The sequence below is a fragment of the Phodopus roborovskii genome, unplaced genomic scaffold (genome assembly GCF_943737965.1).
Source record: "Phodopus roborovskii unplaced genomic scaffold, PHOROB, whole genome shotgun sequence".
Classification (NCBI taxonomy): Eukaryota; Metazoa; Chordata; class Mammalia; order Rodentia; family Cricetidae; genus Phodopus; species Phodopus roborovskii.
Window position 1 is genome coordinate 7,408,690 of NW_026125397.1, and position 17,434 is coordinate 7,426,123.

Genomic DNA, 17,434 nt, shown 5'->3' on the forward strand with positions numbered 1-17,434 from the left:
CATTTGTAGCAGAGCTAGAGAACTGAAGTGTGCCATTCCCTAGAAGCGTTTTCTTGTCATTTGCTTCTGACTAATTTTTGGCTACCATCTCCATGATGCAATCAGAAAGTTCTGCCTTGAAGTACTGTCCTATATATGCAGCTTCCCACTGATGATTCTGGATCTTGTGGCTGATCTTGGTGCTGATTTCCATGGCTCAGTGGTTGGCACCCTCTGTTGCCTGGAGCCTTTGCTTTGCTCTGGGCCAGTGGTGTCTTGTCTTTTGTGTTTAATGTGCATAATAAAGTTGGGTCTTGCCTTTTTTGCTCAGCCCAACACCCTCTGCCTTGTTATTGGTGCCTTCAGATAATTTATATTTAGTTATTAATGTGGGTAGGTACTATCTTGTCATTTGTTTTCTATTTCTTCTGTTTTTTTCCCTCCTTTCCTATCAATGTAGATAGATTAAATATTTGTTTGATTTCAGTTTACCTCCTTGTGGTCATATCTCCATTTTATTGATATCCAGTCTAAGTATAAATGTATTCACTTGCCTCCAACCCCCTTACTGTTCTTCCTTTAATAACGGTCTCAGTGAATGGCTTTGCTTCTCAGTTATTTGATCATTGTCTTTGTTCCCCTCATGTATCTATTTGGCCACATTCTCCTTGCCATTCTGCTAATTGAAATATTTGTTGGGTTTATCTACTTCATAATTGTCACAAAGGTGAGTTTATTCATAGTTGACTTTTAGTGTTGGTATTTAATGAAACACTAGTCCCAGTATTGGGAAGTCACTTTGTTTTTATTCTGGTCTCTTATTTGAACAGTGAAGCTCTGAGCAGATTGCTTCATTCCTCTCTTTCCTAGTTTTCTTGAGAAGATATAGATCAGACCCCATACTTTTCCATAACCTGATCCCTCCTCCAAAATCAGGTTACAGTTGAGCATCTCCTGTGGTGTTTTTTTATTATAATTTTAAAATACTTTGGGATTATGATTTATCATTTTCCCCATCTTCTTTAATCCTTCCAACCTCTACCATGTACCTTCTCTCTATTTTAAATTTATAACTTCTTTTTCCTTAATTGCTAATGTATTATATGTATATGTGTGTATATATATATATATACATATATATAATAAATATATAAATACAACCTACTTAGTTCATAACATGTTATTTGTATGCATGTTTTCATGGCTGACCATTCGGCATTAGTTACTCAGTTGGTGTGCTCTTCCCTGGGGAAGTCTGTTTCCTCTGCTTTCAGTATTCTTTAGTTAGCGGTAGTTCTTAGTCTATGGTTGAGACCTCCTGAGCTTTTCCACTTAGGTTAGCATTTCTATTAGTGTTGTCCCTATTCAGGTCATATTTAGCAGCCATGTTGGTGAGACTTCATGAGTGTAGCATCTCTGACATTTGTCAGACACAGTTGTACAGCAAACTTCCTGTCCCTTGACTTTTACAATCTTTCCACTTCTTCAGTGATCCCTGAGCCTTAGGTGCAGGAATTATGTTGTCATTGTATCACTTGAGACCGGAGGCCACAATGCTGCATTGTGACCGGTTGTGATTTTCTGTAATGGTCTCAGCCTCTTATCTGTTACGGAGACAATTTTCTTGATTAAGGTTGATTAAGGGTGAGGATTATACATATCTGCAGATTTCATTTTCTTTATAGGTAGACAGATCTCCATAACCCTACTAATACTCCATAACCATATCCACATCTTCATTAAACATTTTCCAGTTGAAGGACATTTAGGTTATTTCCATTTTCTGGCTATTGTGACTAAGAGCTGTACTGAACATAACTGAACAAGTATCTGTACGTAGTGTTGGGAGCTGTGCAGCCTAGTCTCGGATCAGCGTATGACTTATGACTACCTGTATAATGTCCTCGGAGCAAGACACTTTGCAAAACGGAATCTCACCTGGCAAGGACCAGTAGACTATGGGACAGTGTAGGAATTTGCAAAATCCATGAAGTTTGTGGGCTCTTTCTCATTATATTGTTGATTCTTTGGGAAGTTTTTAGTTTTATATTGTCAGTCACATGTGCAACAGTGTTTCACATTTAGATCTTTTATCCCTTTGAATTAGTTTTTGTAAAAGCAAGGTAATAGATGGGGTCTGATTTCATTGTTATATATGTGGGCATCCTTTTTTCCCCAGAGCCATTTGTTGAAGATGCTTCATTTTCTCTAACATACGTTTTTTGGCATCTTTGTTAAATAGTAATGGCTGAAGTTAGGCGTACTCATGTTTGGGTCTTTAAATCTGTTCCATTGGTCTATGTGTCTGTTTTTGTTCTGCTACCATATTGTTTTTAATTATTATGTTCCTGTAATTTATCTTGAAATCTGGGATGGTAAGGCTCCTAGCATTTTTCTTTTTGTTTAGGATTATTTGGCTATCTAGGGTCTTTTATGATTTCATAGGAGTTTTAGCACATTTTTTTCTATTTCTTCTCTTCTGTCTAGTGTTATTACATACATTCAGGGATGTTTTGAGGTCTTTGAAGGGCTGCTGTGGCCTATGCATGGATAATTTTGGGAAACTAAATGTCTGAGGGCTGGCCCTAGATTCCGTTTCTATGTGGAAGAGTGGGTCACCTTCCTCCAGCCCCGAAGGGTCCCATTTCTAATAGTGAAATCTGTCCATACTCTGTGCCACATAATCCTGACTCATCACTTTTGAAGCTCCGACATCTCTCTGGATTGTTGTCCTCTGGTCCTGGTCTAACGTCTGGGTCCCCAGGAACCTTTTTTAGTCATCCCTGGCATCTCACATTCTCTGACAAACCCAGGCGTGCTCCTCCTATACGCTCCCTTTTTCTCTTCTAGCTCATTCTATTCCCCACTTGCTTAAGGAACTTTCAGACTCGAATTTACAAAGGCACAATTCTCTTTGAGGGAGAGGGAAGTATAAATTGTAGCTACTCATGTTTTAAAAAGTTGCAAATACTCAGCTCTGTAGAGTTGGAACTCCATGGAGGGAATGATTGACAGTCAGTTGAAGAGTGCAGGTGGTAGTTCAGAAGAGAGAGTCAGGTCAGTCCTCCTGCTACAGGCAGTTACTTCATCCTGGCTCACGGTTGTCCAGAGTGAATCGAGCTCACAGTCAGTGAATAAAGAAATGCTTAATGGATGCTCTGGTATTGGGTCTCCCACTCATATTTTGCTCTTAGCCCATTCTGTTGTTTGTAGTCAGTATTTCTTTGTTATATTAACTCTGCTGTTGAGATTTCTTGTGGCATTTTCTCATCAAACACCTGTAACTAACTCTGTGACTGCTTGAGAAAGTAGGTTCCATGTGTGATGTTTAGTTCTTTAGAGCACCCTGAACTCTCTTCTTATGTACACGTACATCCTTCTAGCTCCAGCCCTACTCATGGAACACCCTCCCAAAGCCTGCTTGAAAGTTAGTTTTTTGGAATAGTCATTTGTTTGGTTACCAGGTATAAAGTTAATAATAGTCACAGATATAAGAAATAGCTTTTACATTTGAGGTGATTCCTAAATTGCCGTTTATATCCTTGGTTTCCTCTCTAAAGGGGCTAATGTCATATATTCTATCCTGGTCTTCTAGGCCTGGATCAGCTTCTAGTTACTTCTCTGTCAACTGTTTAAAACATAGATGAATTGAAAGTTCTAAGAGTTAATTTCTCAAAAGTTTAAAAATATGTATTATAACTGCCCTTTCTGTTTGTGCCTATTACGTAGCTTTTCATTTGAGTTTTCCTTGCTTCTACTGTCTGGCCTCGTCAATCCTTACTTCTGTCTTCTTCAATCCTGATCTCTTCACTGTCTCTCCACTGTATTTTATACTATACCCAAGATGTTGTGAGACCTTAAAACGTTTTTCTCTTCCCCAGAAGAAACCTTGTATATTTTAATCATCATCCCTCTGAGCCTGCCTTACAGTTGGACATTTCCACAGTAGAGAATTCAGGCTTATATTTCTCCACATCCTTATGAACACTTTGTGTGTGTTCTCATTTGCACGCATGCACTCACACACACACATGAGCGCACTTTGTTTTTCAGATAGTTTTATACTCCTGGCCCAGCAGCCTTCCAGCTGCTGGGATTTCACACATGTGTGATCATACTTATCTTGTAACACTGTTTTTCAGTCTTCTTTTTTCTTAAAATAGTCATCTCAGTGGGTATGAAGAACTGTCACAATATGCTTTTTATTTTAATTAATTTTTATTTCATGTGCATGGGTGTTTTACCTGCCTGTATGTCTGTGTTAGGGTGTCAGATCTTGGAGCTATAAATAGTTGTTAGCTGCCGTGTGGGTACTGGGAATTGAACCCAGGTCCCTTGGAAGAGCAGCCAGTACTCTGAACTGCTGAGCCATTTCTCCAGCCCCTGGTTTTATAATGAGTAATATCAAACCTTTTTTTCATGTCATGGTTGATCATTTGTAAATATTTTCAGAAATGTCTGTTTAAGCCATGCCTAGGTTTGAGTCTGTTTTATATGTTCTGTGTGGAAGACCCTTATCATATACATGGCTTGCAAATATTTCTGATTATTGAGTCATTGACTCATAATTTTGATGAGGTCCAGTTCATCTGTTTGCTTTTCCCTTTTCCTTCCTTTTCTTATGTTGCCTTTGGAAAAGGCAACATTTTATATTGAAGCCAGACAGTAATGAAACTTTACACTTGTATCCTTCTAAAAAAGATTTATAGATTTTACCCTGACATTTAATTTATATATTTTAGATTTTGTTTTGTTCATAGTGTGAGATAAGAGTTCAGATTTATTTGTCATACAGATACCCAGTTGTCCCATTACCATTTGTTTAGAGAATTTATTCCTCAGTCATATACTTGGCATTCTTGACTCGGAATTATCAGCTTCTTTTCCATTGTTCTTTGTCTTTTTTATTTCAATGCTATAATATCTTGATTAACCTAGTGTTATAATTTTAAAATGGGACTCACTTTTGTCTTCTGTTTCAGTATTAGTTTAGCTGTTTGTGTTCTCTTACAGTTCTACTCGAATTTTAGGATTACCTGGCTATTTTGGTAGAAGCCAGCTTGCTTTTGATGCATTACTGTGCCTATAGGTGAGCGTGGAGGGTGCCAGGCGCCATTTCAGCACCTTTGAATCCACTAACAAGTCTTCTTTGAATGTATTCTAGTTTTTAGTGTTTGAATCTTCTGCTTCCTCAGTTAAGGTTATTCTTCCACATTTTATTCTTTTTGAAGTTGAGTGGAAACATTTTCATTTTTGGTTGTTCATTTTGTAGAGATACAGCTGATATTATTGATATTGTTTATTACCCATTTCTGAACAAGCTGGTTCATTATCTTAAAAATGTTCTTTAGAGTTTTTCTGAAGTATAAGATTGTGTTATCTGTCAATAGAGATAATTTGCTCCTTTGCTATTTTTAGTTTTTAATTAAATGAGTTTTATTTTTCTTAAAAGCATAGTGCCCTCCTTTTTTTTTTTCCTTTCTTGCCTAATTACTCTGGCTTGATGATATTTGGAAACAATGTTGAGTAGAAGTGGCAAGGCAACCCCCCCCCCGCCCCCCCCCACACTAAGGAAGGCTGTCAGTGTTTCTGGCTCTTTCTAGTAGCTGCTTTTCATTGTGCTGAGATGTCTCTGTGTGCTTATTCTCTGTTTATGGTGGAAAGATCCCTCCCTCCCTCCCTTCCTCATCTTCCTCTTCCTCTCTTTCTGTTTTGTTTTTTTTTTTCAGCCAGGATCTGTCCTGGCTGTCCTTTTCCTGGGAGTTACTCTATAGACCAGGCTGGCCTCAAACTCAGGTCTTTGCCTGCCTCTGCCTCCTGAGTGCTGGCATTGAAGACAAGATCCAGCATGCCTGGCTCAAGGTGTTGGGCTTTACAAGTGTGTCTTTCCTGTTTTGAATTGATCCTGCATGTTCCATCCCCTTCATTTCTATTAATATGATGTGTTTATCAGTTGTCCTTTATCAAACCAGCCTTGTATACAGTGTTACTGCTAACTTGTCTTTGCATGTAGCTCAGATGTAGGGACTGTTGAAGTCACTGTTTTGCTTGCCAGCGTCCACTCCCCAACTCTCCCAGAACATCGTGTGCATCTTGCCTTTCACTTTGCAAGGCCGTTCCCATAGTTCGTGGATGCTGCTGTGACAATCCAACTTTTGTTTTTCAAAGTTGCATTTAGATTTCTTCCATTCACAACTCTAATCTGCAATACTTTTTCTCCCCAAACTCCTAAAATGTGGTGATTATATTGGAAAATGTGACCTGGGCTGTGAGTTCACCCCAAGAGACGGTAGATATACCAGTGGGACTCAGAATTGTTTGGGATATTTGCTTTATGTGTTTGTAGTGTCTGTAGACAGACTATTTGTTGATCTTAAGCAGAGGATTTCATCGTCTTTCCTTTGGGGCAGGTGAGGTCATCTTTTAATGCCCCACTTTTGCATAGAAGGGTATGATCCAATCCTGTGCTGGCTCAGGATACAAATAAGACAAAGCTGGGGCTTAAACTCACTTGGGTTAGAGTGGGGAAAAGCTGGTTTGGATGTTGGGAAGGGTGTTCTTGTTGACAGAAATAGTTTGTCCTGGGTGGACACTGCAGTTCAAGCCCCTGGGCTGGGGAGCAGCTCTTGTGCTCCCCACTAACTGCCCATTCCACCATCTGCTTTAAAACCATAGCGGGTCTTCCTCTGTCCCTTTCCATCAGCTAGCATGGATGATGCAAACACTGAAGTCTTCTTCATTCCTCCACCCCCACTGCAGGTTGTCTCAGTTGAGTCAGTGTGTCCTAGCATGGCTGTAGAGATGTGGACCACTCTGTAACCTTCCCAGATGATGGCCACAACAGGTCCAGAGCTCATATAGTCCATAAGGCTGGGTAGGTCCCAGTAGTGCGCAGTAAGAATAATTTTCTATAGTGACTGCAGCATCTTCCTCCGCACCTGCTTGAGAGCTAGACCTTACTAAACACTGGGTCCTGGGGCTAGGAGGATTCTCTCAGACTGTGGCACAGGATCAGGCATGGACCAGCATAGCCAAAAGTTGTCGCTCAGGCTGGTCAAGCATGGAAAGTAGATATCACAAGGGTCAAGCATGGAAAGTAGATATCACAAGGGTTGTTTACAGACTCACTTGTATATAACAAACTATCTCAGCAGTATCATGGGATACACTTTATTCCCCCACCCCTCTTAGCCAATGTATAACTGTGTAGTCCTGGCTTGCCTGGAATGTGTTACATAGACCAGACTGGCCTGGAAGTCACAGAGATCTGTGTGCCTCTGTGACCCCAGTGTTGGGGTTCAAAATGCATGTAGCCATGCCTGGTATATATGAACATATATTCTTTAAATGATTTTACAGTTCTTGTATAGGTGTACAGGGAAAGTCATTGTCATGCTTTAACATGAAATGCCATCTGTGTGCATTTGTCTGGAAGATGAAAAGTTCTAGGTGGTGGGTTTTTCTCTATTTTATAATTTATTGTATATATTTAAAAATGTTTTTGATAAAATTTATTGGAGTAGAAATAATTCAGCCAATCCTATGTGTGGACATGTGAATGGTAGGGATGTGAGCTGTGTATGGTTAGACTGTTGGAGTTCAATGACCACAGTGCAGCGTTAAAGTGCCTCATGTGAAATAGACGAAGGTTCTTCTCCTCACACAGTTGTCAGGGCGCTGAACTAGAAGCCAGAAGCCAAGTTGTGGAAATCGAGGACAGATGAGGGACTTGTATTCTGTGCTGTTAAGGGGAGTTATTTAATTTCTCTGAGCCTCATTTTATTATAATATGAAATGGATTTTATTAAAATGAATTTTATAATACTTTGCAGAGATTTTTGAAGTAGAAATATGAGGATGCTTGTAATTTGGAGGTGTTTGCTTCCAAAGTTGACAGGGTTACTGCAATGAGAAAAAATGTTTTATTTACTTTAAAACAGTAGCACCAGCACAGATTTGCAAGTTTATCTGAAACTGTGACTAAGATTCACTTATCCTTTGACTTTAGAACAGGATTCTTTTTTGTGTTTTGGCTCTGGCTTTAGTTCAGTGTTTTGATATAGGTATCATTCCCAGCTCATTTGTTGATAATTACTTATTTCCTTTTATTGTGGTTTTTGTTGTTGTTCAGAATGATTATTGTCAGAGAAGCTAGACAGTTTTGTGTTCTCTCTAACTTCCTAATGCAGGAGGCTCACTCACATTTGTGTACGTTATCAAATTATAGGTTTTGAAGTTTGTGCATCAAATTTGGGAAGGCTGATTTCTTTGTCTTTTCATTTTCACTTATTATTGGCTGTTGAGAAGCGGGTGTTGGTTTTCATTCCAACGGGAGTAAAGCTGCTACAGGAGAGTGACAGGAGGCGTCCCCTGGGCTGTCTGAGCTTTCTCCAGCATTGGGTTACTACAGGGACTTTAAGATTCCTTTTTCTTATTCTGCCTGTCAAGAAGTAGCTACATACCATAAATATGAAGTCAGAATAAATATTCTTAATATGAATGCTAGTTATCTAGTTACTTATTATTACTGCTTAGAAGTTTGAAAAAGTTCTGTCACTGTAGATCCAAATTTCCTGTTTATCATGATGGCAGTATGATGGTGGTGGTGTGAGCATCGGTGTGGTGGTGGTGGTGGTGTGAGCATCGGTGTGATGATGGTGGTGGTGTGAGCATTGGTGTGATGGTGGTGGTAGTGGTGGTGTGAGCTCGGTGTGATGGTGGTGTGGTGTGCTGTAATCTGCAAATGTACATTTATGTATTTAAGCTTAAGCTTGTTTCATATGGGGATTTTTCTTAAGTTTTCACATTTTTTCATTGTAAGTTAAATGTACAGTGTATGTTCTTTTTTCCAATAAAGTTTGGATCAGGAGAGCACAGTTCCACTAAACAGTTTGGAGGGGGAAATAGCCCTGCTTCTGGCTTTTATACACTCTGTTCTAAGAGGCAGAGCTGCAACTGAGTCGGTTCCAACAGTAGTGGAAGATGTCTTGCAGCTGTGCTGTTTGGTTTCGTTCCAGAGATAGTATTTGTGTGCACTGTCAGAATGTCTTAAAGCCCACCCTGGACAGGCTTCAGCTCTATAAAAGGAGTGTTGTTTCATAACCTCACATGTTCTTATGGGGTGCTGGTGGTCTTCATTGGTTTGTCTTTTGAACTGTCCTCTTAGTAGACACAGGCCTCACAGTTTCTGAATAGGAATTACACTTGTAGTTTTTCTGTCTTGTAAAAAATATACATACAGTCAGGCTTCGGCACACACTTAGGGTGAAAACAAATCTACCTTTCTCAGACTTTAGTTTCAGTTCAAGTTCTCTGCCTTTATACAGATATGCACACGGATGCTCATTCAGTTGTAGTCTTCTTTGTAGTTTAGTAAGTGCTGATTTACAAATCAAGTTTATGTATGAGAACATAGAGGATTACACAGGAAATTCCAAACATTGAAAATTTCAGAAACGGAACAAACAGTGCCTTCTCGTTGGAAATTGTTTAACTTAGGTGGTTTGGAGCCTCCTGTTTATATACATTCTGAGAATTGTCATTGATTAGAAGACATTGACGATATTTCCCCCCAAATCCTCCCTTTTCTCAGATGTAAAGCTTTCTTTTCCTTTCAGTGCTCTACCGTTGCTAGAGTGGAGCTGTCGTCATTGTCCCCAGCTAGGAAGTGTTCAGTAGCTGCTCTTCCCTTCAGAGGCCCCATGGCCGACCCACCTCTCTGTCGCACACTCCCCCAGCTGGACGGTCCCCCTTGTCACCTCTCTCAGGCTGTTTCCTTGCTGTTGCTGTCTGGAAATTTATTACGAGTATTTTCCTGGCCTCGCTTGGCCCAGGATCTCCATGCAGTCTGCACTAGATGACCTAGCAATTCCAGGTGTTCATCTGGAAACCCAGCCTCTGTCATTCCATCTCCAGTGAGGCTTTTCACTTTCTACTTGGGCATCATGTGGACACTTTAGTTCATATACCATCCAAGTAGCCTTCTATTCCTTTGTCTCTCCAGGCCTGTGGAGAGACTCTTCTTTGGCTTTGACTTCCAGCAACCTAGGCCTCTTTTCTCCTTACTCCTGCAGTCCAGCCTGTTGTTAAGTCCTGTCCATTTGGCTCACCAAATGGTTATGGGCTCCGCCTCTTTGTGTGTTTGTTGCCCTGTCTTAGTCTCTTGGATCATCATTGGAGAATCATTTTATCCAGCTTCCTTTCATTGTATCACTTGTTCTCAACGGCTGCCAAAGCAGTCTTCCAGAAATACAAAGTTAATATTATTTTCCATTGCCTACAGGACTGAGTGAAAACATCTGAGTTCAATACTGATCATGCATTGTTTGGCTGTGGCTTCTGTTTTCCCATCTCTATTCCCCACCCTGTATTCCAGGCTGATGAGGTACTCAGCATTCTCCAGCACATTTATCTCTGATGGTCCTGTGCCCTTCCCTCCTGTTCCCACAGCCTGGAATGTACTTACACCCACTTACCCACTTATCATCTGCCCAGGAAGCTCCTTCTTATCCTCCAAGGTCACTCTGGGAACCTTCACTCATAGGTCAGTTACTGTTCAAATGCTTATGCCTCCATTACAGCTCTTATCCTCCCCTTAGTGCAGGCACATGCATACTCAAACCCCTCCTCTCTCTGGCAGCCACTTTCATACCGGTCTGTAGCCTCAGAGGCTTTCAGCAGGCAGACCAGTTCCTCCTGGAATGAACAGATGTTCGCCAGCTTCCATATACAAAACTAAAATCAAGAGCTCATAGGCCGAAGTAATGAACTTTGTGCAGGCGATGGTGCATAGCTATTGTGTTGTGTTGGTCAGGAAGGCATTTGGGTTGAGTGCATTAGGACTTGTGGTTGGGATTGTCTTCCTCGATTTAAGTTTGGGCACACAGAAGCACATGACCAGAACTGCATTCCCTAGTGAGGATGCTAGGAAAGCCATGGTTTGGAACATGCCAAGTTTGTAGAGCAGATGTCAGCAGAAGTGGCTGGAAGGGAGACTGACTGAAGGCTATGCACTCCCCATTATGTTGCACTTCATATTTACTCAATGGAAACAATTAATGTTCAATGTTTTTTTTTAAACTTTTATTGATTCTTTGTGGATTTTTACATCATGCATTCCTATTCCACTTACCTCCCTGTCTCCTTGCATCTTCCCTCCGCCCTTGTAACCTCTCCCCAAATCAAATCCTAATGTAAAAGAATACCTTGCTTATTTTAAAACTTGTTTATGGTGTGTGTGTGTTTGTGTGTGTGTGTGTATGTGTGTGTGTGTGTGTGTGTGTGTGTGTGTGGTGAGTTTGAAGGTCAGAGGACAACTTTCTCCCAGGTGAGTCCCAGGCTTGAATTTAGTCTGTCAGGCTTGGGAGCAAGCACTGTCCCCCATTGAACTTTATGGCCTCCCTATTAGCCATTTTTGTTTTTTTTATGTGTAAGGAATAATAGGTGCATTTTGTGAAGGTGTGAACATGTGTGTATGGGTGCCTGCATGTATGTTCCTGTTGAGGCTAGATGCTGGCATTGCGTGTCTTTTTCAGTAGCATTTTACCTTATTTCTCAAGACAGGGACTCTCTGAACCTGGAACTCATTGATTGGGTAGGCTGGCTTGTCAGGAGCTCCAAGGAGCCTCCCATCTTCTCTCTGCCCCTCCCTCACACTGTAGGTTTACAGATGCACTGCACTGCTCTGCATCCAAACTCAGGGCCTCCTGCTTGCAAGGCCGACATTTCCTGACCTTCCTGACTCCATAGTCTCCGTAGTCTCCAGGATTGGCAGTTTCAAAAGCTGGACAAGAAAATATTGAAGAGAGATTTCAAGACGTGTGTTAGGTTGGAGAAATATGTATCTACTGAGTACATAAACCAGATTGGTAGGGATATTATTGTATTTTAATATCTTTTCTTTAAAAATGAAGCTAGTGTAGGATGCATTCAGCCATTTTACAGGAAAAGAAAATGCTAGCCAAAGATTCTGATCACTGGAATTTTTTGTTTAGTAGCATTCTGCATTCCTTTAGTATTTGTATTTTAGTGGCAGCTATTGTAATGATTTTCTATTGATTGAAATCCCAATCCTGTTAAAGATTTTAGTGGCTGATACCTTCATTTTATAGAGGAGGTAAATGGAAGCATGAGGGGGTATTGAACTGAGTGTAAGTTTGATGCTCTTTCAAGTTGAAAGAGTAGGTAATTTTAAAGCATTTATTTTGTGCTGTGAGTGTTTTGCCTGCATGTATGTCAGTGCACCAGAGAAGGTTGCTGGGTCCCGGGAATAGAAGCCCAGCGCTCTGCAGGAGTGGTGCTCTTAACCACTCAGCCGTCTCTCCAGCCTGAGCTGAGAATGCTTCAGTGAGAAGTCCTTGGGAAGGGAAGGCATTGGCTTTTTCATAGGTACAGAAGTTGGGACAGATGGGAAGTGCTTTAGATTTGTACCTCTCATATTGGAGCTGAGTTTGTTTGTTTTTTTGGCATTAGGTCACAGTAAAGAGATCCATTTCCATTTTCTTTCCTTAGTTGTAGCTTCCTTTTCTAACTCAGCCAGGCAGGGCATATGGTAGGGCAAGGAATTGGGAGTATGAATCAGAACCTAGCTTGGATAGATCTGCTATTAATTGACTGTGTAGTACAGAAAATTTTAGCTTCCCCACCTGTTAAAGGCCATGTGATGTGAAAAATGTAAACCCAGAGACTGATACTGGGGTGCAAGTTTCAAGCTGAAGATCAGAAAAGCAAAGCAGCCAGCCACTAGCTTTTACCTCTACCTCAGACTGAAATGGCTGTCCTGTCCTCAGTGTGGCTGGGACTAATTCTCCCAAGGCCATGGTGAGGTACATGATCACTGAGACCATTTTTGTTTTCATGTTGATTCTATAAAAATCAGATTTTGCTGCTGAGTATCATACAGTGGCTAGCAGAGCCTTTGTTTTTGCTGTCTGTGGTAGTCTTAGTGAAAGGTAGTTTAATTTTATTTTGTCTGTTCATCTTTAGTTCAACATGGTTATTGCCACTGTCCCGTAGTAGCAGCTGTTTGCCACAGAGTGTGTGAAGAACATACCTCACTTGACATTGTAAGCCTAGAACTCCTTTCTTGATTTCCCAAGGGAGCTGGCCACTTCTGCTGCATACTTCCTGTTCCTCTCTTGCATCTCTTATCACTTGTGGCCTAATGATTTGTTTATGTGTCTGTCTTTCCTGCTGTACTCTGAATTCCCTGTGCAAGGCTGCTGTCTGACAGCAGGAGGGAAAGCAGTAAGTGCTCCTTAGGCACAGTTGGTTTGGAGAACTGCTTACCACTGGGCCCCGGCAGGCCCCAGAGCAGAGCCGAGTGAACATTACTAGGTGCTGTGTAATCAAATTGAACTCTCAGAAGGCCAGATTTTGAAGCCAAAACAAACAGACAGCCACAATCCCCCAGGAGATTTACAACAACTAATAGGTTTACCTGAGCCAGACCCTTCTGCTTTAACCAGCTTTGAGAGCATTGGTTGCTCTGCCTTTAGTTTTTGCTTTCCCCAGCCTCCTCTCTCAGATCATCATTACCTTCATTCTGTAGATGAGGTGTTCTGTTCTAGATTCTTCTCACATTGACTTCAACAAAGCAGATTAAGATAATTGACAGTTGTTCTTTTGACTTCTGATAGTGTCAACATAGAATAGAAAATAGACACCTTTCCTGGATTACTATTAGTTCATTTGTATACTTCTGTTATGTGTCAGTCTTTTACAATATTTTTTTTTCCCCTCCTACCTCTGGCTGTCCTGGAGTTTCATTTTGTAGACCAGGCTGTCCTCATGGTCTTTTCTGTGACACTGAGAACTGTTTTTACATGGAGTTTGTGCTTCTCTTCATGTTTTGGAGCCATGAGCTGACTGTCACTGTGAGGCTATTGTGGTCCCCCCCCTCCGTGCCCTCCACCCTCACCCCCAGAAAGTCTTGCTACAAGCCCTGGCTAGTCTCAGTTGCACAGCAGACTTGCTGCACTCTGGAAACTGCTGGTCTTGTAGGCATCACCACAGTGCTTGGTCTCTACATGTACATCTTACTTGATTTCTTTCTCTTTCCTTTTTTGTCTTGTTTTTTTTTTGGGGGGGGGGACAGAAAAAAAAGTCAAGTTGCCCTGGGTTTAAGATTAAAATCTACATAAATTCTTGTACACAAATAAATGAAAATGTTTTCCAATCTTGACTATCCTGACTGTACAGACCACATTTCAAGGATAAGCTGTCCTATTTTCAGTTTTATGATAATGATGATACAACATAAAAGTAGAGTTTAAAAATACTTTCTCCAAGATGTATGTGACAAAATCAAGCCATGTTTCAGCTTGTGTACTTTGAATTGTTTAAAATCTTTTGGAAATGAGAACTTTCAATGCAGCTGGACACATGTGTAGACATCCCTGTTGATTACCTATCGGGTAAGCTTCCAGGGCTTTACATCTGGATTCACTAGTCTTGAAAGCAACGGTGTTAGAATAGAACAGAAATAGAAAATTGATTGCTTTGAAGCAGATTGAAGTGTAAATTTTGGTCTTACTGCCTTACTACATGTATGTTTGCAGGAACAAATTTAATATCTTTGGGTAATATCACCAAATCACGGTGCCACAAAAGTTGCTGGCTCCTCTGTTCTCTCAGTCCCTCCAAACAGTAAGACTCGTGTCTGATGGGTAGGGCTTTTAGTTTAGAAGCCAGCAGGAGCTGAGTAGTGGTACCCAGTCCCATGGCCGTGAGGAGTGAGGCTGCCATAATAGAGCAGCATAGTCTGGGTGGCTGAAGCAGCAGAAGTTTATTTTCTCACAGTCTGGAGGTTAGAAGCCTGAACTGGAATGGCCAGTTTCCTGTAAGGCCTCTTCTTGGATTCTTGGATTTAGCTAGATGGCTGTGGTGTAAGCTGTTCCCCACCCCCACCGGGACATTAATTTTTCTCATCAGGACCTCCTCTCACCAGCCCCGGCCCCATTCTGTTTGTTGTCTCCTAAATCACCCACATCCATATACAGTGTACAGATTTTAGGGGGATACATTTCTGTCCCTACAGGTAGGATATGGGTAAAGAAAAGAAAGACACACAGGCTTGGTAGCAGATGTCTGAGCTTAGTTCACTGGCATTAGTGTAATGGGTCAGTGGCTGCTGGATTTCTGTACATACATAATAAATTTGTAATCATAACAGCAATACTTAGTGAAAATGTTTTTTTAAGGGCCTGTGAGAGGCTCAGTGGTTAAGGTGCTTCCTGGCAGGTCTGAAGACCGAGTTCTGTGTGCGGAACTCACACGGTGGAGAGAACTAACATCTGTAAGGTGTCCTCTGACCTTCATGCATTCACCATGGTGCACACACTTGTACACGCTTCTCATTTACAAAATAAATAAATCTAAAAGTGTTAAAAATAGGTTTTTATAATTAAAAATGGCACAAACAGCGTGAATATAGGATGATACATTGAATAAGTAATATGGGTTCTACTGAAAATCTCACCAAATTGCTCTTTTGTGGTACAGTGAGAACTCTGTGAGAATGGCCTGCTTTCATTATTATAGAACAATTTTAAAGTTTTGTATTTGCATAGTTTGACAGAGGTACCTGTCAACTTACCCTCAGTAAGTCTTCTCATGGAGAAAACTTTACCCTTTCCCAACTGTGATGGTATGTTGCCTGTACAAATAAAGCTTGTTTGATGATCAGAGGATGGAACTCGGTCTGCAGAGACAGACAGGAAGTATGTGCATCTCCCCTCTATTTGGTACAGGTGACATCATATTTATTGAGATACCGAAAGTGTTTCCAATACCTAAAGTATTTCTCTTATAATTTGGAAAATATTCTTTTCAACTTTTTGAGACCTTGCTGTATCTGGCCTAAGTCTTCTGGGCCCTGTGTCTGAAGTGCATGGCTTCTTCATTAATACAGATGTGTTTTCCACTTCTGGGGAGTCAACCAAAGTTAACAGCAATAATCTATAATGTTTTGGGAGTTTTGTGGACAGCCCTAATTAAGAGAGCATCTCATGTTTGCTGTTAGAGTCTTTAGTCTTGAGGGTAACAAAATTATTACCGTAAGAACCTATGAGACGACTCTGAGTAAAGATGGCTGATGTCAACCAAGCCCAGTGACCCGAGTTTGATCTCCAAGATGTTCTCTGTGTTAGATCTCGCGCAAATACACACACACACACACACACACACACACACACACACACACACACAGTAAATCACCAAACTAAATGAGAAAGTCATGCTTAATAATGGTTGAATCATAAAAATTGCAGTTATAGAATTGGAGCTTTATCACCCAAACAATCTTTATGTAGTTACCGCATAGAATAGGCAGCAGGAAGTGCCTCTTTGACCATGTGAATTTTCTAGCTGAGGAATGAAGTGAGTTGGAAGCAAGCCGGACTTTTCTACTGAGCATGCCCTTCTCCAGCAGGGTCCAGCTTGGGTGGGGCCCAGTGTGCTCATTAAGCTTTTGGAGCTGGATTTCCATCAGCTTTCCACAGTCTCCCAATGACAGGAAACAGGAGACAGCCGTCTGGATGTGCCTAGATGCTGCCTGGGTATGTACATCCAGGAGGGAACTGTGTCGTAGCAGTTGGCTTTTGTGGTACATGCTTGCTTGTTTCTGCTTGTGAAAGAAGTTTGTTAAGGGTGTGATTAAGATTCAAGGGGACTGAAAATGTGGAATAGGCTAGTGTACCGAGTAGATGGAATCTGGGTATGTATACTCTTTGGAAAAGGAATGTTGTGTTGTATTGCTATAAGATCTATTTAAAAATGTGTGAATGGGTATATATATGTGTGTGTGGTTCCATGCATGTGAGTGTGTAGTTTAGTGGCCAGAATCTTGTTTTAGACTAGTTATTTGCATTTTTCTAGGCAGATGTTGAATTTGTGTGGGTATCTTTAACACAAATAGCCTTTTCAGATATGGCCTGTAAGAGCAATGGAGCTAATTCATTTTATACACTTGTCCTATGGTCTCATTATTGACTTGTACACTTTCTAGCTTGAGAAACCATGTGAGAGTAAATAATTCTTTTTCTTTAAGAAATAATTATTCACTTTTATTTCATGTGGATTCGTGTTTTGTCTGCATGGAAGTTGTCGGATCCCCAGAAACTGGAGTTACAGGCAGTTATGAGCTGCCATGTGGTTGCTGGGAATTGAACTCAGGTCCTCTGGAAGAGCAGCCAGTGCTCTCAACTGCTGAGCCATCTGTCCAGCCCATCAAAGTAAATTATTTTCTAATGCACTGTGTAACCAGTATCTGTGGCATGGTTACTTTTTTAGCACATTAAAGGGTGAAAATCTCAGTGTAGTAATTAATTTATAGACTTTGTTTTCACCCTAATATATCTGATTAATAGTACTTGTTCTATAGCTCTTAGAGATACAGATTCCCACTGTTTCGCACCTCCAGTGTCTTAGGTATGCACTTGTCAAGAATTGTATGCTG

The 17,434-nt window shown here is 40.9% G+C and overlaps 1 protein-coding gene across 29 annotated transcripts in view; it reads left to right on the top strand.

The window, feature by feature from the left end:
* The window catches only part of Epb41l2 (erythrocyte membrane protein band 4.1 like 2), a 155,883-nt gene that overhangs the window by 55,046 nt on the left and 83,403 nt on the right, over nucleotides 1-17,434 (top strand). The window contains exon 1 of one of the 29 annotated variants that reach the window (XM_051175411.1): nucleotides 16,414-16,535. The exons of 26 other annotated variants lie outside the window; for them this stretch is intronic. The gene's annotated coding sequence lies outside the window, so the exon portion shown is untranslated. Of the gene's footprint in view, nucleotides 1-16,413; nucleotides 16,694-17,434 lie in introns of those variants that run through there. 2 more of the 29 variants (XM_051175412.1, XM_051175414.1) reach the window with 2 other exon arrangements.